General features: G+C 30.0%; 1 protein-coding gene across 1 annotated transcript in view; it reads left to right on the top strand.

Moving 5' to 3' along the window:
* Positions 1–247: 247 nt before the first annotated feature.
* The window catches only part of LOC145323043 (calcium-activated chloride channel regulator 2-like), a 116,495-nt gene continuing 90,026 nt past the window's right edge, over positions 248–26,716 (top strand). The window contains exon 1 of the mRNA XM_080165432.1: positions 248–716. The gene's annotated coding sequence lies outside the window, so the exon portion shown is untranslated. The remainder of the gene's footprint in view (positions 717–26,716) is intronic.

Below are 26,716 nucleotides of genomic sequence, written 5' to 3'. Positions count from 1 at the left end.
TTGATTTAAATTTCTTTTATAAAATATACTTTGAATAAAATTTTTGCAATTGAATTGGAAAAAGGGTGTCATCTCTTTTGTTTAACAGGAAGAGAAAATAAAAGATGGAATTCAGTCTCACAGTGATAGTTTCCTTAATCTTTCCGTGGTTACCTGCCCTCTTCCCCCCATCTCCGCCCATCTAAGATATCTCCCCCACCTCCCTTTACGTATAGATCGTACCCTACCCACCTCTCTATTTACGCTCCCCCCACCGCCCCCGCACAGTATTGAATGGCGTAACTAACACCTGGTCTCGGGATGTACTGATGACCACGGTTTGACTCAGTAATCCACCGTCAGAGCGCAGTGGCACAACTATACATAGACACAACTCTATACATAAACCATCTACCTTTATTTAGAAGCAGGTGCCACTTATTTTACATGCCTTAAAATAAGCCGGTCTGCCAATATATACATGAGTTATAATCCCCAGTGACTTATGGTTATGCTTGTTATAAAAATAACCAACTGTTTGTGAACAAATATTATGTTAAAGTTTACATAATAAGATATCTCAGTACTACGTGAGGTGTATATATTGAATTTAAAGTTATATCAAGGTGCATACGGCACAACTAAAGCTAAAGTTGTATATAAAACTTTCAAATTCAGTCAAGTGTGTTTAAGATTATAACAAAAGCTAAACAGAGAGAGAGAGAGAGAAACCATTGGTAAGATTTAAATTATTATTTCCTATACAGTCAATTTAACAATGATAATGCTTTATACTTTGTTTTTATGTCCTTCCGTTAAGCTGCTTATAAAAATTATCAGAATCATAATAATATATGTATTCTTATTTTATTGATTTTGTTTTCATCTGTTTTGCTTATTGATTAAATGAGAGTTATGACTAATGATTCATTTTACTTAAAAAAAAAGACAAGGATGACTAAAAAGGGAAGTTGAATAATCTATGACAAACTAACTTGGATAATTATAAATAATTTATAATAGGTATTATAAATTAAATTAAGTAGCCTACCAAAAATTGCCTAAATATGTATGTAAGTCTAAACAATTTTAGATTCCTCGCGGAATTTATTAGTGCCTTATCGCCATAATAATCTCTTATAAAAATAAAATTAATGCTTAATTTTCTTGCGTCACAATTAATTTGAAAGCGGCTTTCAAGAAATTACATTCAAAATTGTATTAGTTGACTTTCTGGTATTGATTGTAAAGCTGCTACGCTGTAACCTATGACTCATTGTTGCAGGAATCCCCATGCAAAGTTTAAAGTAATTAATGTGATTACTACAAACAGAGTAGTATGTGAAGTACAGATGACTTTTATTACAGAAAAGCTTTGCTTTTAATATTGAAGATTTTATATTTATTATGGTTGCTAAAAATATTATAATACAAAGACTTAAAAATACTAATCCTGGCGTATTAAAACTAATGTCTACTTTAGCTATTATTATTTGAATAAATAGACACAGACTTTTATCTATCTGGCTAGCTTAGAAACCATAGAGTAATTGTAGAATAGTAACAAATAGCTTAAATTTAGCTGATCTTAATATTTTTCTTACATACAAATAGTTTTAAGTTTTCATAATCATTTAAGAAACAATTTTAATGTGTTTTTAATTTATTGTTTTTTTTGCTATTTCATAAATTCGCAAGATTTTTTTTATCTTTAAAGATCTCATTAAAATTTCTAAATTGATCAGAGTTCTTCATTTTAGATAAGCTTTATATAGGTTAAAAACACAGTGAAACTATCCCCTTTTTACCTTAAATTATATGAAAAATCACAATTCCTATCAAACTCTTAGAGCACCTTTCATAAACCTACACTTTTACTTTAAATACTAACTTGCATTTATTATTTTAAATAATTTATGAAATCATGCGCTGAACCAGCCAAGGCACAGCAAGCTACCTGACCGTTCAACTATCATTTATCACTGCTTGTGGCCTTTTTGCATGAATTGATTTAAAAATGATTATGCACCTTAAGAATCACGAGTTCTTTTGTTTAGTGTAAAGAACTGTGTCTTAAACCCATATTATAATTATGAATATCATCGCAGCTAAAATATCATGGGTAAACAGTTCATTAAGTCTGCATAATTGTATTTTTTGTCTATTTATATAATTAGGATAATATTTAATTTTTTCCTGAATTTTTTTTTTAATAGGTACCTACATTATTCTTAAATACCTATATTACCAGCAGATTGCGCCCTTACCTTTAAGGGAGTTTGAGATTTTGATTACATCCCACTACATTGTAGTAAGCTTCCAAACTAGCTATTTAAAAGATCTTAAGGGGTAAATAGACTTCTCGCTTTTTTATTGAAACCTTATTTCATTAGAAATAAAAACATTACTTGTTTTATTAATTTTTATTGTAATTCTCCAATTCTTTGAGCTTTGGAGAATCACATTTATATCCTAGTAGTGTATTACTGCGTGTAGCTCATAAAAGTCATTCTTTTAGGAGCGTAGCAACTTTACAAGTCTTTTTATTGAGGTGATTTAAACTAATACAAAATTATTCAGTCACCTATACACGAAACTTTAAATAGAAAATAGTGTTTTTTAAATTACATCAATAATCAATATCTATTAGATTTAAATAGTTTCTATGAAATACTTTCATTTTTTTCTAAACTATGTTTCGCTGATAATTGGTATATTCGTCCTTGTTTTGAATCGTAATGCGGGTATATAAACCTTTTAGTCGGGATAATAGTTTTTTTTATTTAGTAGACATCATTAGTTAGGGTTGACATAAAATAATAACATAGTAATGATTTTGTTAGGGTAAAAATAACAATAGTGTACACATATTTACACTTTTTAAAACATACATTACAAATAAAATAATCCTTTTACATTTTTTTTGGCTTATATTCTTAATTTCTTTTAATTTTAACTTTTTGGAATTCTTAGCCGTAGAACAAAAAAAGAGAGAACAACCAAAAAGCAAAGCAGTAAAAGAAACACATTGTCCAATAAATTATAATAGAAGAAATAAAATGTTATGCCTAAAAAAAAACTTCTCATGATGGAAAGGGTTTAATGGACTGTAAATTAAAATGCTCCACGTTCTGCAATTCGTAAGCTTCAAGACTTTATTGGACAATCTTAATTGAAAGTAACAGTATCCAAATATTTCCATTAATAGCTTTATATTTCACTTTTTCTATTTATTCAATGCTAATATTTTATAGCTCAAGTGAAGCTTATTAACCAACTGAAAAATATTGTAGAGTTGCAACGCATCTGACAAAAACAAGTTTCTCACGTAACAACTTAACAAGGTGAATAAAAGCAAAAAGAAAATGATGATTAGATAAAGAAAGTGCACAACACTATTTGTCAATACATTCACTTAAACATTAAAACTGTAATCCTTACTTGTTTTAATAACAAAGATAGTATTTATGTTTTTATTTATATTGTGGAATAAATTCTTAATAATGAATTTAACGATTTTTAAGTATGACAGCTAAGGCGTATATTAGCTTTAAAAATCTGAACCTACAATGTAAGTTTCAGAAACTCCTTTTATAAAAAGTTCCACTGAAAGAATCTATTTATAATTACTTAGATATTGCACCAGATTTTAATGTACGCTTAATAAAGTGATGCTCACAGCTGGATAATCTAACAATAGTCCATTCACCACTTTACCTCATCCCGTCCTCTCGCATTGGATGCACAACTGACTAATAAATGAAGTCCACAATAGCAACCTAAATTGACGCTTAATTTTCTCCGGTCAATATATCCATGTATTCTATACCCATTCCTGAAAGACATTTTTAACCGTAAGATGTTTGAAAAGTCAGTCAGTCATTGACTTGTCATGACACCCTCTGCAGCCAGGGATAAAAAGGTATAAGACAATGGCTGATTTGACGTTCATCCCTAATGATGATGCACAAATTTACCCCTTCCGTAGATTACAATTATTGATTGAAACATTTGGACACTCAACTTGTTAAGCCAACGATTATAATAAAATCTTTGGGGACTAGTGTAATAAACAGCCCAATGTCCCCTCCCTCCCTGCCCTGCAACCCTCTGCACTGCCTGTTTAAACTAAATCTCTCTGTAATTTTCTATTTAACTGATCATTAGTAACCATTCAATATTTGTGTATATGGTCAAATCAAATGATTAGGGCTTCATTCAATTTACTTGCACCAAGCAATAATAATTTTCTTTTTACTTCCAACTTCCGCTGTTCCAAGACAAGGCAGGCAGGGGCTGCATGGTGGTTTGTTTCAAGAAATTAGACAGCTTTTCAAACCATTTATTGTTTAATGTTGGTTAAAATTGTTTCTATTTGTATTTGGGATTAAGTGATTGTTAAATAACTCGAATTTAAGATAACTGCTTTGAATAGAAAAATTATGATTTATCTAGTTTCATAGTCATTTGGCCGCAGACAAGAAAAAATTCAGGAAAGACTGGTAAAAAGCGAATAAACACAGTCACAAAATTCCATTTTTTTTTGGGGGGGGGGGGGGTGATGGTTACCTACGTTTATATTATGATAATGTTTATGTCCTTTTTCATTTATTTTAAATATGTACCTATATTGCTGTAATTAAATGTTTCATACTTAATCTCATTCGTTTGTTTTAGGTAAGTTTATATATTCCTTTCTCCCTGATTTTTAAGTTTATCTGAGGGAGAGGCTTGGACTAATTTCAAAGCTATGAAAGGTGATTTACAACAGGCTTACTAAATGTTTTATTTCTACAAATTTTCTATAGCAAAATTAGTTTCTACAATTACAAAGCTTTACCACCAATTTTCTTTTGTTAAAAATTCTCAAACAACCCCGACTTTCTTCAAAAATTAGAGCAATGCAAGTTTCATTGAAAATGTAACTCTTCATTTATTGGGAAAAAACTGATATTTCCCAAGCTTTTATCAGTTTGCAGAATTTTTGCATTAACTTTTTTTTGTGTTTCTTTCCATATTTCCTAAGCCAGGTGTTTTAAGGATATTTTCTTATCAACGTCTTGAGACTTTTCATTCAATTTTTGGCAAGTCACCCATGGCTGTAAAAACCCTCTAAATTTGATGGTTTTATATATTGTCATACAAACGTGTTTTTTTTTACGAGAATTGGTTGCACATGGATTATTTTTTTTGCATGGATTTTTATTTTAAACAAAGGGGAGCATTCATGTTCTATTTAATTAAATTTTTATTTATTAAAAGGATAAGTTGAAAAAGAAATGACTTACATGTTATGCAATAATGCTGCACCTAGTTTTTTTTTTATGATACAACAAGTTTTAAATAGATTCTTAATAAAAATTCCACGGCACAGACACCATCGAGTGTATCTTCAATATTGATAATTGCTTTTTTATGGCTCTTTTTTCCTTTTATGGACTTCAAGATTACTTTATTTGTGACAAATTCTAAAACATTGTTTTCCAAAAATTGAGTCCGTTTCCGGCACTTCTAGGCCAATTTTGTATCCGCACAAAGAAATTCAATTGAGGGAAGTAATATAAAATGATCCACAACTAAAAGAATATAATATTATTCTTAAGTTATTCTTACCCAAAAGCCTAATTGAATGATATGTTCATATTATATTTCATTGCAAGTTAGTTGTTCTAATTAAGTCAATTTACCAAGACTTAGAAACGACTGAAAAACCTGCCTTAAAGAAGTTATTATTATTTTTGATATTATTTAACTTAATTTATTGTTTTATTGGCTTGTTTTCATTAAAGTTTTTAGTTTTTTACTCACAGAAGACTGAAAAGAATATTTCTAAAAATATGTATTTCCATGGAAGATATTTGGGTAGTTTTGCAACTTAGTAATATTTTTACTTCTAGAATTAGTTTGTATTCTAAATAATTCGCATAAAAGTGTTTGTCAGCTGATTATCTATTGCAAATTAACATTAAGCTAAAGCTGCGCTATTGTTGCATTAGTCATTTTGAAAATGCAAAATAATTAAGAAACTGATGCATTATTTTACATAAAGATTTGATAATGAATTAATTGCTATATTGTAAATTGTTTTGGTACTTTAGAATATTAATTTATGAGCACTTTATCCATTGACATGAAGCTATAACTCATAATAGGTTAATGACTAAATACAACACAAAACATAAAAACCCCATCAACATAATAGTTATTAAGATGCATTAAACCTCTCTTCCCTCCTGCCATTTTGACAGCGTAGCTACTCTTTAGTTTGCTTGTTAATAGGCTCAACTACTGTGTCCAATAACCTTTCCAACGAACCAACAGCCTCCCAAAAAATGCCTGTTGGACCGGTGGTTATTTGAAAGAAAAGTCTTGACAAAATAAGCCGTGTATCTTTGATAGCAGCCAATAAAATCACCTTTACTCCATAGCGGAGAGGAGACAAAGGCGGATGGACGGACAAACAAAAGTTAAAAGAATGGCCTCTTCATTCTGATAACTACGCTACTTCTAGGTTTTAACATGTCCTCGTTTTTAATGAACTTTCAGCTAGTTATTTTTTTCCATAATGTATTTGAAGTAAGTTTTGATGTATATTTAACAGTCAAAAAGGATATAATCGTGATTTTAAAGTCATAAAATTGTATTTGAATATAATGTTCGATATATGATACAACACTGGTTTATCTGTATTAGACTATAAAAGTACTTTATAAATTGTCTTTATTACAATCGAGCAATTATCTAAAGCAACTCTGAAAAGTAATGGCTGATCATTTTACAGTGCAGTTGCTCCATTACTAACAAGGGGTTGTCCGTCTGTATGACAGTCTTTTAGTTTAAGATCAATAAACAAATAAGTTGTTTCCTTCCGATTACTTATTTTTAAATTAATAGAGCTTTACATTTTTATGTATATTTACTAAAAGATACCCAAAAAATCTTAGTATTTTCTTGATTCACTTTATAAGAATATTTCTTTCCTTGTTTTTGTAACAAAAGTTTTTGTTTTTATGGTAATCAGAATTTAGAAATCATTAAGACCGTCTAAACTTGAGAGAATATAGGCACAAAAATCCCATTTCTTGTTAAAAATATTCACGGAAATACGGATGATATGCATAAAATTATCGAAACACGTTCTCGAGTGGAGAGATGATTTGTAAATAGTCAGCTCTCAGCCATTGTCAACCTTCTGACAATCTAACTAATTATTAGATAAATTGGGCTGTCAAATCTTAGTTTGTGTTACTTAACTTAAAACTAAAAAGGTCTATCCGTGGGGTAATAAACTGTAACTTTTATGCTTTTTTGGGTTTTTCTTATTATTATACTTATTATTTACTTGAATGATGACCACCAAATCTTGATTAAAATATTATTAATATTTCTATTTTAAAATTTGTCCAAGATTAGGATGACTTGCTTGGGCGTGAACGAACTTATTGAGAGTTGAATATAAGTTTATCAAAAGGCAAATATCACTAAGCAAACAATTTCTTATATTTACAATTTAACTTAGCTTTGATTCTTACATATTATATGTATCTTTTTCTCATATTATATTCAATTTTTGTAGGGCTTGGCAGCCGCAGCTACATTCATCAAATCAAAACCACAGCCACTTGCCTAATTTTTATCGCTAGCCGAAGCCGGGATAATAAAAGTAGCTGAATGCTGAACACTAAACAAAATCCGTTTAAACTTTGTTAAGATGCAGCTGGGCTGCCTTTTAAGAAAAATTTAAATCCTTACACGGTTAAGCGTTTTTGGTCTAAAATTTGGCGGTTGCTGTTCACGTTTTAAAAAATAGAAGTAAAGTCGCACAATTGCTTTAATATTGTTTATTTTATGACCCTTAACTCTTTTCTTGCACCATTTAATATTTTAATTGTAGTTCAGTTATGTGAATTATAAACTTATGTCACTTTAAATGTCAATGTTGTTAGAAATTTTTTGTTACTTTTGGCAACCCTTGCAAACACTTTTTTTAAAGTTGAGCTCCTCGTTTCGTCCAAAGAATACAATAGATGTTAATGTTGGGTAGCCTATGGCGTCTCTGTCGTAAATAAGCTATCGTTATTGATTTCCATAATACATGAATTGGTTGGAAGATTTTATTTCCGTTGTCATATACCTGTAGATTTATGAAAATATCTTTACAATCTATTTTTCCAATTTCAATGTATATATATATATATTTCATCAGTCTATAGGTACCAAATTTCAATTAGTGTATATTTGTCATCTAAAGCTAGTATTCTATACCGAAAACTTAAATATTTCGGGGAAAAAAACATTTATTGAATTTAGTAATCGGTTACAGCTGATTCTATATTATTCTATGTTTAACACACACGACATTATTTCTGCTAATCGATCATGGCGCAACACTTAACCTAGCTTAACCCCACGGGTAACCTCTCCAGAATCGAGATTTAGGTTTTATACCCATCAAAACTCTGTGCGCTCTCTCTGGCCTTTTCAATTGATGTAAAAAGAATTACACATGAATGTGATCATGGACGTGCAGAAGGGGTGTAAGGGTGATTTGATAATATTTTTCGTTCTATCCACTTTCCCCCTCCATTATTTTGTCCAAAGTATACTCCCTAAAAAATGTTAACATTATTAATATTTGTTGAAAATTTACTTATTTTCAGTGCGATTGTCAACCACCCCTCCCCTCCGCCAAAATCCTGTGCACGCACCTCAATGTGATTATGCAAATATAAGTTTGGATATGTGATCTTATCCCACTTTATTTCTTTGTGCTTTTGTGTTTATTATACATATCGTTTCAGAAAAAAAATACATAATCAAATCATATAAAGTATCGAGACCAGAGTACCACAATACTAAAGGACTGTACATAAAATAAATTTTCCACCAAATTTTAATCTATGAAAAACTGTCCTTATTACTAACCATTAAATTATAGAGGGGAAAAAGGTTGAAAATTTTCTACATCTTAAGAATTATACTTATTGTGTAAAAGCTAAGCTTTCTGAAAAGCACAACCATATTTGCTTCTAGTGGCAATGTATTCAAAGGAGAAATAAAAATAGCAAAAAACCATCTCACTACTTAAAATAGCCTAAAAACCATCACAGGAGCCATGTGAAGCTTACTCCGTGAACCCATTCGGTTAAGTAGTTGTTGCGATCTTAAGCTTCAGACAAAAAAAAACCTTACTACTTTACATAATCAAACTTTCATAATAGTTGTCTGTATTTGTGGATCAAATGGGATTGGCGCTAATTGACATCATAGAGTTGAGTTATTTATGATTAATCATAGGCATTTCAAAGTTTTTTAGTCAATGCATCTTTTTAAAATCTGTGTTGTTGTTGTAAAGGGCTAACAATCACTTTACTTTAATGTTACTTACATTCTAATCATTTAATGTTTGAGTATTTTTTTCTTTCTTTTTTCGTCCCTTAAAAATACACTTATTGTTACTTTTAATCAATTTTTGTACTAGCAGATTACAAAAAGTTAACATTCGAGGCGGGGACAGTGTTCATTACTAAATTTACAACCCTACTTTCAACTAAAACTACTTAAAGAATGGTTTCACTCATAAAGTTTTGGGGAATGAGAAAATATCTGCAGTTGTCCTATCTCGAAAAACTATAATTCCTTTCTACGTTATAAGATTGTACATCAAGATTACATATTTCTTACATTTCATATCAGCAAAATTTTATTAACATAAAAATTAAATTAATATTACTTCAATTTTGATAGAAGAGCAATAAATATAGGCTAGGGGGTATAAGATTACATCTTATAAATGTAGGCTGGAATAAAGTAGTAATATTAAAACTGGTATCAATTTGGCTTTAATTTGGCGTTGAAAATGATAATTTAGTCGTATTTATCAAATCTAGGCTTCACGCTTATTTCAAACAGCTAGAAATTTGATGAGGGTGTAATTTTTCATCAAGAAATATTTTCATTCTTATAGGGTTCGGCAGCCACATGTTTTTTTTAATGCGGTACGGCTGCGGATCATAAAAAACGGCTTAACTCTGAATTTTAATTAAACCGCGACTAAACTCTATTTTTAGATTGTTGACTTTTTAGCGACTTCAGCTGCCATTAGCGGCAATATAACTGCGGCATTGACTGAAATTGTTCTTATACAGTACATCTCGGCTTTGGATCGTTCAAAAATGGTTGAGCTGTTGCGGCTGCAGCTGCCAAGCCTTTCATTTCGAACAGCTATTTCAGTTTTGCTCGCCTTCTGTGCTTTATATTTGAGATTTTGTTGTTTTAAGCTTATTAAATAATTTAACTTGATGAGCGTAACATCCATTGTTACAGTTTACAATTTTATACATTTTGTTGAAAACAATTAAATTTTTTAATATTCTTTGTGTAAAATACTTTCTTTTTCCGTTCTGTTTTGGATTTGGCGGTTGCACCTGCCGTCTTTCTTTGTGCCAATATCTTATTTTTTCAGCAGCAAAATGTTAAGTGTTCCAAGAAAATTTCTGCAGCTATTCAAAATGAAATATATGCAGCCCGGTAAAGTTTAAGTTTAAATTTTAAATAATAATTGTTAAGTATTAAGTAAATGCTTGGCAATTGTGCATCATGTGTTTGAAAATTAAAAAGAAGGAAGGTGAGGAGTTGTAATAAAAATTACAATTTATGCCCAGCCATCCATTACAAGTATTTCCTTGTTTCAAACCACTTGGTAGATAGGTTCTCTTCAAAAAAAGTACAGTTTTAATACAATTGCAGGGGTGAATATGAATTTCGTTTAATTTTTAAACATTAAAGGATGTTTTAATTGTAGCTATGTTGCTCTTGCGACGTCATATGTATAAGTGCGTGACTCATCATAAACATTTTCTTTACTTTTAATCTTGTGTGATTTTCAAAACAGAACACGGCTTAAAGATTGTAGGTTAAGCTTTTCAAGACATTTTTTTTTTAAAACATTTTTAACGCAATTGTCTTGTTATGTAAGATTTATGTTTTTAATTTTCATAGCACTAATATTAAAATCTTTAGATAGATAAAAATAGTTTTAAAATTCTAAGCTTGTTATGCAATTGTTATCTTTGCCTGCATGGAGTAATATAGATCAGGCAATAGGTATTTTTTTATTCAAGGAATGTCTTTAAGTGGTATTATTTTCAAAAGTATTTTTAGCTTCTAACCCTTTGGGATACATACTATCTTAATTTAACTGCGGGGCTTATCTACTCTTCAAATAGCCTAACCCTACCAACATAAAACACCAAAAACTCCCCTTTTAAGTTCTTTTGTTGCCCAAACCAAATGCGATATGAGGTAAACCGCCAAACTGGCTATTGAATTTGCCTTTTGAGAAAAATGATATTGTTTAATTTTGAAAAATAAAGATATTAGTAGTTTTGATCATAATATGAAACCTTTCATCAGCTTTCTTTATCGTTCCATGCTGTCCATTATCACAATTCAAATCAAGTGCAGTTATTTTCAACATTTTCTTGACAAGGGACAAAGACAGATATTCTTTATTAAATTCATGTAATGTTATTGATGAAATTATATATCAAAATAGAGATTTACTAAAAATAAAGATTATGAGGAATGGCATAAGTAAAAGGAAATGCCCAAGAAAGAAAGCTATAAAGACACACAACTATTACATAATTCAAATAGATTAAAATGTGTGAATATTTGTCCCTTTCGCAGATTTCTTGACAAGAACTTTTATCCTTGTATCCTGACTTAATAAGTCTCTAATTCTGATGCATTATGTTAATATGTATCTTAGAGCCATCGAGCAGTTTCACAAATTGATGCCTAGCCCATAAAGATATCGAAACATAATAAGCAACGGATTCATAAAGTTTCCAAGGACATTTAAAGTTGTGCGCAGCTAATCTTACAACTAGGGCATGTGTGTCAGTAAAAATGAGTTACGTTAGATATAGTAATCAATTTATTATAACCCTTTTTCCACTAACGAACTAACAGTTTTTTTACTTTGAAGATTTTTATATGATTTTTATAAACTGATTTGGCTTTAACTACAATTTCATTTATGCCAATTTTACATTTAAGTCAGAATAAGGTTTCTTAGATAAACCCAACAAAAAAATTATCTAGTTTTTGTGTAAAAATAAAATTGGACTTTTCGTGAATTCGACCATATTAAGATGTTTTGATTGTTAAAATTTAAGCTTTTTGTTGGGGCTATTGAATCATCAGCAAAATTTTTATTACATTTTTGTTTTTTTAATGCCATAGTTTTTAGTCTGTTTCTTGTTTTATTTATTTTGTATCTTAGATTATTTTAGAGGAATAGTCATGTAGTTTATCTTAAGTTATATTATGCTATATTTTCAGTTGTATTTCGTATGCTATGATGATAAGAATGCAGTTTGAATACTTAAAATGTTGTGTTTGAGTTTGTGCTGAATATGCATATCATCAATCAGAAAAGACATGCTAATCATATCAACCCTTACAAGACGAAACTATACAAATTTCCTGCATTTTTAACCCTTTAAGACAGAGAAAATAATATTTATAACCTAGGATTTCAATCATTAACGGTTAGGTTTCTAGTCTTAATAAGGGAGTGGGATCAAAATAGTATAAATAGCCTGAAACTTATTTACGTAGACAAAAATCCTCTTAAAGTCAAGCCGGTTCAAAACACTTCATCCTTTTAAAATGATTAATAGTTACTCCAAATTTCAATATTTATTCAAAATTATCAATTTTCAATGCTCTATTATAATATTTTTTTTATTTCTTGCTTTAAATTCAAAGTTTAAAGAGAGCTTTTTAAATAAAAATCTTTAAAATCTTTTTTTATAGAAAAATGCGAGTCAAATTATAATTTTTGAGAAGGCTGTCCGCGGCCCTAAAGGTCCTCATTTCCAAATAAGAGAATCATTTTCAATCTGGAATGAGAAAAATATTCAAAAAGTAAAATTACCAATTCTTTCCAGTTAAATTCTTTCTCGGTGGGTGTGAGACACACACACACACACTCACACACATATCATGTTTTCTTACACATGAGTTATCATGTATATTGAAAAAAAAACTAGAAAGATCAAATACAATTTTGGCATAGTTTATTTAACAATTTTTACCTTTTCTTAAATGATTTTTTATTAAATCTTTTTTTACCCTTCTTGTGTTTTGTTTTCATGTTGAACAAAAGAAAGACTTTTAGATGAACTTCGCTCCCGCCTTAAAATGAAGTTTGAATTTTCAAAAGAAGTGGTTTCCTGTAGTTTAGGTTATAACAAATAATAGATTGCTTTGTCCTGGGATGCAGCAAGAAATAACCCTAACCTGTCAGACCTGTAGGGCTAGACTTTTTCTTGAAAGCACTAGTGATAGAATCCAGGAAGAAAGAGGGGGACAATATACTGTTTATTACACTAGTTCCCAAAGTTTTTGATAACGTTATTCGTTGGCTTAATAACTTTGAATTTTGATAGGTTAGTTTAGGTATTAATTTAAGTGACTGTTCAAAGTTTTAGCCACTAATCTCATGCTACAGAAGGGGTAATTTTGTGTACACACCACATAATTGTCAATTTACATCAATTTATCGGCCATTGTCCCTATAGATCCCTGGATAGAATCGCCCCTGCGAGCTAATAACATTTTAGAATAACAAAATATGTGTGTTATTTTATTACTTTGTTTTATGATACAGGGAAAAAAATCCATTAAATTATTTAATCTTTTTCACCATAAAATAATAATCAATATCTATAATGTTAAACAATGCCCATCTAAATTATCAATAAATCTGCTAAATGGCTATCAAATATGTAAAATCTAATATTAAAACAATCAACCCTGAGAATTGAAACAATTCTTTTACTCACAATTTATAATAAATTCATAGAGCCCCATTTGGAAATAAGAAAATTAGATTACGGTTAGGATCCCATATTAAATAGATGTACAAAATATTTGGCAGTTTCCCGAATTTTTTAGTGGATCATCTTACCTACCCATGAGATTTTGATATTAGAATCTTGAAAATGTTAAATTCTTAATCATAGCATCCTGAGAGATAGGTCAATGAACGTTAAATTAATCTAACCCTCAACAAATATTGTAAAAAACAAATTTTCTAAATATGTTAAAATGAAAATTTTAGTCATTAGAGCAATCCCAAATCAATCTAAACCCCTAAGTTTTAAGGGCAACGAATGAGAGAACGTTATCTCTTCTATCCATTGTATATTTGGGGTGATGGTTAATGTGGTCCATTTCAAAGTAGAGGGATGCAACTAAAATATTGAATTGAATATTGGTATGAAAGAACTACTCGGGCTCTGCCCAATACTTTCACAATACATTTATAATTCAATCTCAATAGAAAGAAATAATAAAAGCAAAGGTTTAGCAAGACAAAGGGTTCATATGCAAGACCCAGGGCTGGAAGGATTGATCAAAATGGAAAAACTAAAAGTGTAATTACGCAAATAGTCCCGCCTGTTAAAAAGCCAAAAACATTTTCTAATTTTTAGAATAGATTAACTGTAATTTATGACTGTTAATAGATAATTGTTTCTTCCATTGCCTTATTTCTGATAAGACCTGACAGCTTTTATTCAATTTGCTTTATCTAGTTAAACCTCAAAACTGTTAATAAACATTGTTATATAGAAGAAAAGAAAGATTTTAAATAATCTGCAAAACTAGGGCTTTACACCTAAACTACAAACAAGGATTACACATTATAAATACATTAATAGTTATTTCTCGCATTGTATTATAAACGGCTTTCCGCGGATATAGAATGTACAATTATAAGATTAAAATCAGTTTTTTAGCCCCGAGGTGCCGAAGGCACGGGCTAAAAAAACTGGTTTTAATCTTATGATTGTACATTTTTATATTCGTAGAAAGCTGGATATAATACGATGCTAGACATAGTTTTTTCGTATGGATAAGAACCGGTTCCTATCCACCGGATTCAAATGAATACGAGAAAATAAAATCTAGTTTTATTTCTATGTATTTTCAACAATTTTTACTTTTTGATCTAAACACTTTTTAATATTTTAACAATGGAATTTTATATGTATCTTTATTGTATCTAATTTTATATCTTTTCAATTTATTTTCTAATTTTATTAGTAGAATTTGACAAAACTGTATTTTGATTATTTCATAGGTATTTAAATAATAAGTATAAAATATACAATTATTTTAACCTGAAATAATCCTATAAAGTCATTGGGAATCATTGTAAAAATTTTGCATTTCAAAGACATATTTTTTAGATATTATTTAAATGATAATAACTGTGCCCATTTTTGAAAATAAAACGTTATTTCCAATTGAAATAGAATATTTTCAAGCTCAACAACTTTACATAAATGGCTGCCTAACTGAACACTTGGATGTTATTATCCAGATTCCAATATATTCAATTCTTTTGATGCCAACTCAACACAGCTCTCTACCTTTCAACCCACATACATACGTGCAATGGTGTTGCAACTTTACAGCTAAATATGCCAGTATTCTTTTTTATACACTATTAAGTAGGCCGTGATTTTATTCTCGATCTTCTAGTTTGAAAATGTAACATGAAGATTATGAAATGATACAAATAAAAATAGTATCATACTCCATTTGTTATGATAAGAAATTGTAATTTTCAAGCATAGAATAAAAACACAAGAGTATAAGTCATATAGAAAATACTTATTGAAAAAGGGTTATTCAGATGTTATTATCACCATTGAAAAATATTCTTACTTCTATCTTGTTGCTGTTTAGAAAAAAAGAATATATTTGAATCTTTTGTGTGAACACCTATCATAAGAACCCAAGATGTGTTGAGGCATTGAAAAGGCCTAAGCGTGTGTGTGTATGAGTGTGTAAAGGCGGCTAAACCATTTTTTTTCAGCACTCATAATTGCTTCATAATTTGGTTGACTGCTCGCATTATCAAAGCTTTCTGTATGTGCTCTATACCTCGGACAGGGAAAGTCCAACTCAAGAATATATTATTGCCTGATTCCAATATAACAATACGTCTTTAATTGAGTCGCCATCGACTATTTTAACCAATACAGGGTTAGATAGGAATATGAAACGAAGAATTGCAGAAAAGTAATACATTTTATCTGAAATAAAGTATTTATTTCTGAAAGAAAGCTGGAAGCAAAAAGAAAAAAAGATAATCTTAAGGTGTAATATACCATTTTCTAAAATATTTTTCTTTTTCTTTATCTCTGTTTCTTTAGATAATACACACATGATTATTTCATACATTTCATATGTTAATAAATACTATGTTAATAAATATGAAAATTAATGTTTTAAATACAGATATTATCTTTTGCTTTTTGACTAAAAAAAGTCTTAAATTAAAATATGATCTTAATATAACGAAAAAATTATCATCATAATTTTAAAACACTCCCAGCTTATTTCAACAAGCCTTGTTTTCATATTTGAAAAATCATTTTACTTCACATTCGTTAACATAAAATGGTTAACTTCATATAAAATTATGGACTAGCAAGGCTTCTCAATATGAAAGTATGTATGTCCGAACTTCAGTCGGCTTAAAATTTTCCATCCAGTATAATTAACTTAAAACATGATTATCCTTGTGATAAGAATTATAAAATCTGATAAAAATTTAGATAAATTGCTTAAAAGATGATTATTGTTTATCTTTAAACCACAAAAATTTACAACAAATAAAGTAATAATAATAATAATAATGTAGACACAAGGAAATAATGAAATTAATATAATCTTAATAAGGAAATAAAAATTAATTTTATTTGGCGCAAGTGTGGGACTAGATAAAGGAGATTCTTAGAAGCAGTCGATTTTTGTAAAAGTCGTATAAGCGCATCTGCACTATAACTTCTGTCTGTTTTTACCTCTGTATCACGTCTGTACTTAAAAGTAGTACGAAATTAGAAATTCCTAGATAATACCTACGCAGTTTCTCTCTGCTTCCAAAGTTATAAGTATTAGTGTATTAAAATATGCTCTTCTTTTTCTTTTAGTAATATCACTTTTCAAATTGTTCTTTTAAATTGTGAAAAATATAAAGATTTTGTTTTGTTTCAGGTAAGGACTTTCAAGCCACAGAATTGGTATTCAAAGCTTATTTTATTGGTAAAGTAATTTTTTAAAAACAAACTTTATTCACTTTTCAAAAGCCTAGGTAGTTTGTATGTTTTATCAAACAAATTAAAATATTTGTTATTTAATAAAAAATCGTCGTGCACTATTTTGAGTTTAACTAGGGCTCCACCTCATTGTAATGTTCTGGGTGTTTTAGATTTACTATGGAGATTGCTAATCTACCAGGCTTTGGGGCTATATGCTCATGCTATATAATACATAACTTCTCAGGGATAGAGGGGTGGCTAGTTGGAGGGATAAAGAAACAAATAGATGGATGGAATTAAGGACTAGTTGGATTTACTTACACAAGAATTCGGGGTTGAGGGATAGATAAATAGATGCTTTATTGTTGTATGCTCAGGCTTCTTAATACATAACTTTCAGGGGTAGAGGGATAGTTGGTTGAGAAGAGAAGTATAGGGATAAGCGGATAGATAGAATCTAGAAATAGATAGATTGTTTATGATTATTCTAAATAATTCATAAATATTCAAGGGTAGAGGGACATATAGCCACTTATTTTGTGGCTACATAAGCAATAAGATGGTATATAATTCAGATACACAGTCATAAAGGATTTGTTAAACAAAAAAAAATTTAAGGTTTGCTGATTTATGTAGATTCTCTGGCTTAAATGGAAAGGCAATATTTTACACTGGTATATAGGTTGATAGTAACGGAAGTTTTTTTTTATACACGCTATATAAACCTTAATACCTCCTAAACATAGCCATTGAATTATCCCTTCATCCTTGGGAAAGATACTCTTATACTGAGCGAGAACTTTGTAACCCTTTTATTATGGTACAATATACAATGCAATGTTTTTGTGTACTTTGTTTTTAGTAGCTAAGTTTCTCTATAATTCTTTACGTCTGTATGACCATTTGTTCGTCTTGAGTATATTGGGGGAGCGTAATTTTCTTTACATACTTTAGCTTTTTTTGTGAAAACTCCCCAAGGATTCAGAATATATCTCAATTGATCCTTTAAAAGTGCCATTGAAGACAGTAAAATTCTTTAGGAAATTTGATTTTAATTTGGCTCAAAAAACGATGAAATTTCCTTCTCTACTTTTCATGTTTTCATCATTGTCACAACTATCTTTTCTGTCCATCTACTTAAATGCATAAAATTAATATTCTAATGGTAACATTCAGTTCATAAAGATATTTACTCAATTCTGCGTCAATAAATCATTGCAGTTGTATTTATATCCAAAGAGAGAGGAGACAATGGGCTCCTTATTAAACTAGTCCCAAAAGTTTTTTAAAAATAATGTTTTCTAATTCGTTGACTTAACAACTTTGAGGAATTTAATGAATTTTTATTGGTTGGTTAAAAAAGTTGAGTTTTAAAACTCTACAACCACTAATTTTAATCTACCAAAGGGTTAATTTTGTGTATCATCATTGGGTGAATACATAAATTTATCGGACATTGTCATATCCCTTTAAATCTCTGATTTACATCATTGCATCCAAACTTAAAATGAATATTTAGTAATCAACATTACACCGAGAATTAACCTAAACACATCTTTCATTAAAAGTTATTGTACTTGTTATTAAAATGACGCCTTGAAAGCTTATTTTGTTACATATACAGACCAAATTACAATAATATTAGAATTACTTTAATACATAAGGAAAATGTGGGTTTCTGATTCTTGCTTAAAGTGTAAAATTTCCTATATATCCTTATACTAAAGTAACAGGATGTTTGTCTGTCTGTCTGTCTGTGTGTCTGTCTGTGTGTACCGAAGGATCTCGCTAACCGCTGAACCGATCGGGTTCTCCTTAACAGGGTAGCTTCTCATAAGTCCCGGGAAGGTTTTTAACTATTTTGGGGGAGGGTACCACCACCCTCCTAAGAGAAATGACAAAAAAATCGAAATTTTAAAAAAACGTTTAGGAGACTTCAACGTCAAATGAAGAGGTATCGTACGTAAAAAATTATAGTAGAGACTTTATCAAACAAAAACATTTAAAGTGCCACTAGAGGCCTCTAGGGGCGTAGCCGCTAGTGTGTATATAACAGCCTTGAAAAAAAGCTCTGAAATGTGTTTTTTATTGGCCATATTCATGGGCATTACATACACTACATAATAAATCCACGAAAAATGGGATAAAAAATCTGGGTAACAAATGAGAGATCTAATTAGATAAGCATATGCTAAAAATCCTAGTTTAATATAAGATTTTAAAATCATCAATATTTTTGAATTTTATTTTTAATTTTTTTAAAAGATTTTTTACCTATCAACTGACTACTGAAACACTAAATAATAAACACATACACACATATACAAACCCACATAAAAAGCATTAATTTTTATTAAAACGCAAAACCCGTTGACCTTAAATTGGCAATAAACTTTATCGTATTCGAATTTAGAATTTTTATAGCAATTGCCTCTGTTATGATGTGAAGATTAGAATCGTTTAGGTTTAAGGCTATAAGAATGCAAGCGTTGCAACTATATAATTAGAACAAAAACTTCAGTATTATATGTAATATTTTACGCCACATATTTTTCTATTATAAGGGCACTAATTTTGAGACTCTGTATTTGAAAAGGTATGAGGATGTAAAAAATAGTTTAAAACCATACTAAGACCTAAATCTAAAAATAAAATGGTCTAAACCCCTCTAAGACCCTATATAAGGTTTTCATAATTTGGAAAACTAAATCGGTTCAGTGGTTAGCGGGATAGTATTAACAACTCGCGGTTACGTCCCCAGCGTCCAGGGCCTATATGGAGGAGGGGACAGATAAATAGCATAAAACCATTATGGAACCTATATCAAATTTTAATAGCAAATACCTCCTATATTGCACTTGATCTTTCTTTTCTTTACATTGCAAAAATCAATGGTTGCAAATCTAATTGGCAACTAAGAAGAGAATAAAAACAAGGACGATTGTATCTGTGAGCTTAGCTAGATTTATAAACAAAAAATTTAAAGTATAGGATAATGTCCTTTATTCATAGCTTCTCTATAATTAACAATTTTACTCCCAATGTTACTGCATTGCAATATTTTGTTAGCTTAACATCCACTTGACCTTTTAATAGACAAAACTTGAAGAGTAGCGTTGCTTCTAAAAACTGATTCTAATCAATGCAAATATTTTACAATTTAATGCTGAAAAAATTCTATTTCTTAGACATTTATAAATTGAGTAGAAATAGGCCTATTTCTATGGAAAAAGGCCAATTAGGCATTGGCCTATTAGACGCTAACATATTTAGTATCCTTCCTACTCATATGCATATTTAAATATCAGATAATTTAGCATCAAAACAAAATTGACAACAAAATGCCTATGAAATAAAATCAGAGCCGTTTCAAAATATTAAGATTGCAGTAGTTAAGAATTTAGATTACTCTTAACAACTATGGGGACTTTACTGAATTTTGATTGGTTGAAGTTGAAGATAAGTTAAGTGTCCAAACGTTTTAACAACTAATTTTTATACACAAAAGGGATAATTATGTGTATCAGCATTGGGGATATACATTATACATCATTTTATCGGCCATTGTCTTATTCCTTTAACTCCCTGCATATACTCGAGAAATAGAGGTAATATACAAACATGGTTAAGCCTGTATATTAGGCCAGGGATCTAAAGGGATAAGACAATGGCCCATAAATTAATGTACATCCCCAATGATGTTACACAAAATAACCCTTTCTGTAGATTGAAATTAGTGGTTGAAACGTTTGAACATTCAATTTAATGAATCAACCAATTAAAAGTCACTAAAGTACAATGTTAAGCCAATGAATAGCAAAACGTTATCATAAAACTTTGGGGACTAGTGTAATAAACAGCCCAATATCTCTTCCATCCCTGATATAGGTGCATACAATGATATATCTGTAGCTATGCTTTATACCAATTTGTTGAAAATATTTCTACAATTAATTAAAACTGTGTGCATACAGCATCTAAATTTGCAACAAAATCTAGATACATAACACACTCTAAAAAATGTATCATTAGCAACCATGCATTATATTGGACTGTAGGTCTTAAAACTGCGTTATTTCATACGTTTGCACAATTTCGATTTGAATTTGAATTTCGATTGCTTGTTTGTACATTATTTTTATAATGTTTCTTAAGTCAACATACAGAAGAGATACTTTTATTTATTATAATTGGGGAATTATATCAATTTATCGCACATTTTTTTATACCTAAGATCCCAGTAAGCAGAGTCATTAATTTTTAGACCAGCTGCGAATCTCGATAGTTAAAATTTCAGCTGCTTTTTGCCTTATAGGCGGCTGAAAATATAAATACTGAAAAACTTAGACCATAGGAATGTAGCTGTGGTTTGACTTAAGGTCCAAGCCGCAGTCAGCTCTCTGTTTTTTTTAAAGTATCTGTAAATAAGGCAACCGGAATTATTTCTTACAGTGTACCTGCGTATAGAGATATATATATTCCTTATCAGTTTATCTTCTACTTACCTCAAAGCGTACACACATTCACTCACACACACAAACATACACACACAAAAGCACACCCACACACACACACATAATCTTACACAAATAGTTTAGTATTCGTTAATAAGTGATTTCTTCTGATAGCTGAAATATCTTGAATTTAGATAATGTTATCCTTAAGCCTATCTTTTGGGGCATCGATCATGCGGGGATTAAATTTTATGATTTTGGTTAGCTCAATCATAAACTGTCACTAATTAAAAGCGGGGGTTTTCAATCATTAAGGTATTCTGTCCGTTACTAATTAGGAAATTATTGTATGATTGAATTTTTATATTTGGTTTTTGTCAAATCTTCCATTCAAGTTCCACATAATATAAATAATACAAAGTAAAAAAGGTTGATAATGAAGTAATAATTTGCGCTACTGATAACTTTTTACCGTTATTTGAAGCAATTAAAATTAAAAAGAATTTACAATTTTGAATACCAAATTGTATTTACATATTTGTATATAGACAAAAACATTTACTATTTTCAATCTTTGGCAATGCAAATTTTCCAAGTATGTGTTTTCTTTAAACACATAAAATTTATTTACTCGATTGTTTGTTACGCTATTTGCAAGGAGTAACTTTTAAAAGAATATCCATGGAAAGAGTTCAAATGTGTAATTGGGTCTTTGAATATCTTTCAATAGCGCCGGAAATAACAATACAGCCAAGTCGCTACAAAAAAGCAGAAAGTAATTTGCTAGCAGACATAAAAGGTCCCCAACACTGGATCCAGGTAGTTATCTGGATTATATACCTGTACAGTATATAATAGGTATGATATAATCAAAAGATTTTTTCTATTTTTGCTGTCTTTCATTCTACTTTCTTTACCTACAGATGAATTTAATTTTCTTGTCTGCAGACTATAATAATCTACTTGTCAAAAATTAACTTTGTCTTTGATTTTATAAAAAAAAAAACAATGTGTAAAAATATGTTAAAACTACTCTTTTTAATACTTTCTCAATCTTTTTCTTGTATTTGCCATTATTAACAAAATAGAGTTTCTATTCTTTTATGATTTTTCTATGTAAAGCAGTTAGGAAGTTTTATTTAGAAACTAAGGGTTTGTTTTTATGTTTATGCACCTCACTAACTAAAATGGGTAATATTATAAATGTTCAGGATTTATACAGTTTTTTTTATACATTTCAACCGATCCAGTTTTAAGCATTGATATCTGCACTTCTTTTAATCTAGGATTCACTGTTTTTTCATGTGCCTAACCCCTACAGATGACTCTATCCATGCGGGGCCTGTACCTGTGGTATCCTAACCCTTCGGTGCTAGTACCCATTTTAGTCTAACCTGGCCAAATCAATTTAAAAATAAGAAGGGGGGGGGGGGAGGAGGTTTAACAAGACACTTTGGGGGATACCACCGTGTTCTTATATTTTTTTCTATACAAAACTGTTATATTTTTATCAGCAACCATTAAAACATGTCGGCCCGTAAATGTCATTTTGAGGCCTGTGTTTTCCACCTTAGTTTTTTTTGCCAAATTTACATCTCCCAACAAGATTTATGGAGGAATAAAAAGATATAGTTTCCTTCTTAACACCAAAAAATCTTCGATTTTTAACTCTAAATTTGCACTGGAGGGACTTGAAATAAAAATACATGCTGTAAAGTGTTGGATATAAAAGTTTAATTACTGTGTCTTTTTCTATTTAATTGTTTTTCTTATTTTGTACTATAAATTGGTGCCAAATTTGGTGCATAATTAGAATGTTTGACATTTAGAATTTTGTAAAAATAAATCAATAACGACAACATCCAATAGTAACATAGCTTTTTATCATCTTTTTGCAGTAGTTAGTCATTTTTAATTTATCTTTAATTTGTATAACGACATTATGACAGCGTTTTAAATTAATTTGTAATTATTCTGATAATTAGGGAATGTCTATATCACACCAAAAAAGTTATTTAAGTATTATAACTACATTGACACTGTGTCTTATAGAGATGCTGTTCTACTAAAAATGTAATCTCTATGGGCACATTATATTTTTCAGACAGATTTAAATATTTCTATAGAAAATGTAATATCATGCTACCAGGCAGCCAAAATTTATCTTAAAAGTTATCCTATGTATTATATTGGCTTGCCCCTGAATAAAACGCGTCAATTATTGCCCCCGTTCCCATTTATCCCCCTTCCCCCCGAAACTTGGCAAGGGTTGTATGCGTTACAATTGCAGACACATCGTTAAAAAGTTTAGCACGAGCCAAAATAATTTTGCGGGAATGCACAGCAAATTTGTCCAAATGGTTCAGTGGCCGGTTTGTCAAAAATATAAAAGGCTTTGTTCAAAGGTGTTTAGCAGCTGCTAAATTCGCAATTTTAAGATCTTTTGGTAGCCGCAAAATCATAAAAGGGTTGTCAAAATTAATTTTAGTCTTTATAAAGAGAAACAGAAATTAAGTGGCATTTTTCCACTTATTTCATTCATTAAAAATTATATTTTTAAAAATTTTCTCTGTGAAAAATCACACTTTATTCTACTAGAACATAACATGATTTAAATTGATGCAAATGTTGCTGTCTTATATACGCGTCTGCTTCCTTCATTTCTAAATCTTTTATGCTAGCATCAGGCAAAATCTCAGCCTAATCTCTATATTTGTCACATTCGTGACTTACACTTCTGGCCTTTGTTTGGTTAAAATCCCAAAATAAATTCCTGTTTTTTTTGTAGTACAGCTGCTATTAAATTAGGGTTTGTATGTGCACTGAGACGGTAACTTCTTTCTTTGTTGATATATTTTGTTTTTTTAACTTCTTATTGCTGTGCATCGTACCTAGAACAGATGCACAAAATTGTCCTTGTTCGAGTTAACATTCTACATATTTTTTGTTAATATCATTTAAGATGTTCTTGCAGAGTCGATTTAGAATGTATTTTTATTTGCTTGTTGTTTTATAAAAAAAGATAGATAATTTTAAAGACTATTACAAGTAGGCCACTTTTTCATTGCCAATATTAAAATGCTTTCTTGATTTGGTGCTATAGTAGCGCTCATTTCAAAGACTGTCCGTTTTAAAAATTAATTTAAATTTTATTTGCAAATAAGAAAGCTAAAATAAATGTGCTAAGCTATTTTATGTTATGAAATCTAAATTTTGAGAAAAAAAATATTAATAAATTTTGTCTTTTTATAGGTAAGTTAAAAAAGTTTTAAGTGTACAGTCCTTTAAAATTGGTATGCGCGTTAAAAAGTTTGAAAAGTTGGCTCATTTTCATCATATGAAATATTGACATAATTTGGCTGCTGCGCCGCTTCAAGCTATGGGCTAGGGATAAAGGGATTTGTTTTTGTGTTAGTGCCTGTTCAGTTCAGTTCATGTCGGTTTTGCAGGGAGAGAGAGGACATTGGGCTGTTTATTACATTAACTAGTCCATAAAGTTTTTAATAACGTTATAGTATTCGTTGTGTAAACAACTTTGGAGACTTTTATTGAAATTAGATTGGATTTTACATAAAGTCGGGAGTCCAAACGCTTCAATAACAAATTGTAAGGTAGAAAAGTGCCCAAAAATTTCTAACTTTTGACATTTTAGTGACAATTCTGTTCCAATTATCTTGCATATTAGACAGTTTTGAATCAAAATGTAAACCTAAAATATCAAAATCATCAACCAATTCAATACCAATTAAATCCAATTCAAGAAAAAAATCATTTGATGGCTTCCTACCTATAATACAAATTTTAGTTTTGTTAACATTGGTTCTTAAATTAGAAACTTGAGCAAAGTAGGTAAGAATTTGAAAAATAGTTCTTAAAGCAATGGCTCTAGGAGTAAATGCAACATTACAATCATCGGCAAATGCTGATTCAGGGTCTGGCTGTGTATCTGTGTCGGTCAATTTAAAAGGTATAGCTCTTGGTATTGCAATTTCATTGTTAATTGAAATAGTAAGTAATAAAGGGGTTAGGGCAATTTTAAATATGTTAGGACTTGGCCTATCACCTTGCATATAACCAACTTTCATGGGAAAGTTAGGTGTTATTCCAGTATCAGTCAGAATGTGGACAAATCTATCATTCATGCAAGTTAAAATCATGTTTATCATATTTGGGCCAAAATTCATAAATTCTAATACATCTTTTAAATATTCATGTCCAATACAGTCAAAGGCTGAGTGAAAGTCAATTAATGCAATTGCTAGAGACGAGTTGGAAGCTAAAGTTTTAGAAATAAGTTCATAAATTTGAATCAAATTTTCCTGAATAGTGTATTTAGAAGAATAGGCTTTTTGTGATCTTATATTTATCTGTCAATTACTTTTTTTAACCTATTGTCAATAACCCCAGAGAAAATTTTAATAACAAATTGTAATCTACACAAAGGGTATTTTGTGCATCATCAATTGGGATGTATATCAATTTATCGGCTATTGTCCTATCCTCCATTTTAGTAAGTGAGCTTTTTTGGTAATGAATTAATCAATATTTGGTCTACTTTTGTATGCCTAAACCCCTGAAAATTGGTAGTATAAAAAGGGCCCAGGACATAAGTTATTGCTTTATTGTTTAAATCCAGCTATAAACATTATACAATAACATTAAGCTATATTATATTGTAACTACCTTTGTAAGTGGTAAATCAGTTTTATTTAATTTTGATATGAAATTAAACACTTTTGTAATCAGGCAGATTTTACCATTTTTTAAAAAGAAATTTCAGGGTGGCCACAATGTACGGATGTACGGAAATATACGGAAATGTACGGATTTTTAAAAAAGTGCTAAAAAAATGTACGGATTGTACGGATTTTTCATTTTGGTGTACGGAATTTCCGAGCATGGTGTTATAATTAGTGTATTATCTTTAAAAATTAAGTAAAATGTATCATTTTTTGGGATCATGGAAAGAAAACGAAGTTTCCGGTTTCGTCGTTTTTTCACAGTAGCCTTTCTCCTATTTCTAGCCCCTGCGGGGGGCTCTAGCCCTGCGGGGCATATTTTCTAATCCTGCGGGGAAATCATTGACATTTAATTAACCTAACCTAACCTAAAATAACCCTTCAAAAGCTGCTGTGAAAAAATACGATGAAACCGGCA

This window comes from Acartia tonsa, chromosome 1 (assembly GCF_053477335.1).
Source record: "Acartia tonsa isolate MP-2025a chromosome 1, ASM5347733v1, whole genome shotgun sequence".
Classification (NCBI taxonomy): Eukaryota; Metazoa; Arthropoda; class Copepoda; order Calanoida; family Acartiidae; genus Acartia; species Acartia tonsa.
This window is presented reverse-complemented; position numbering and strand designations above follow the sequence as displayed.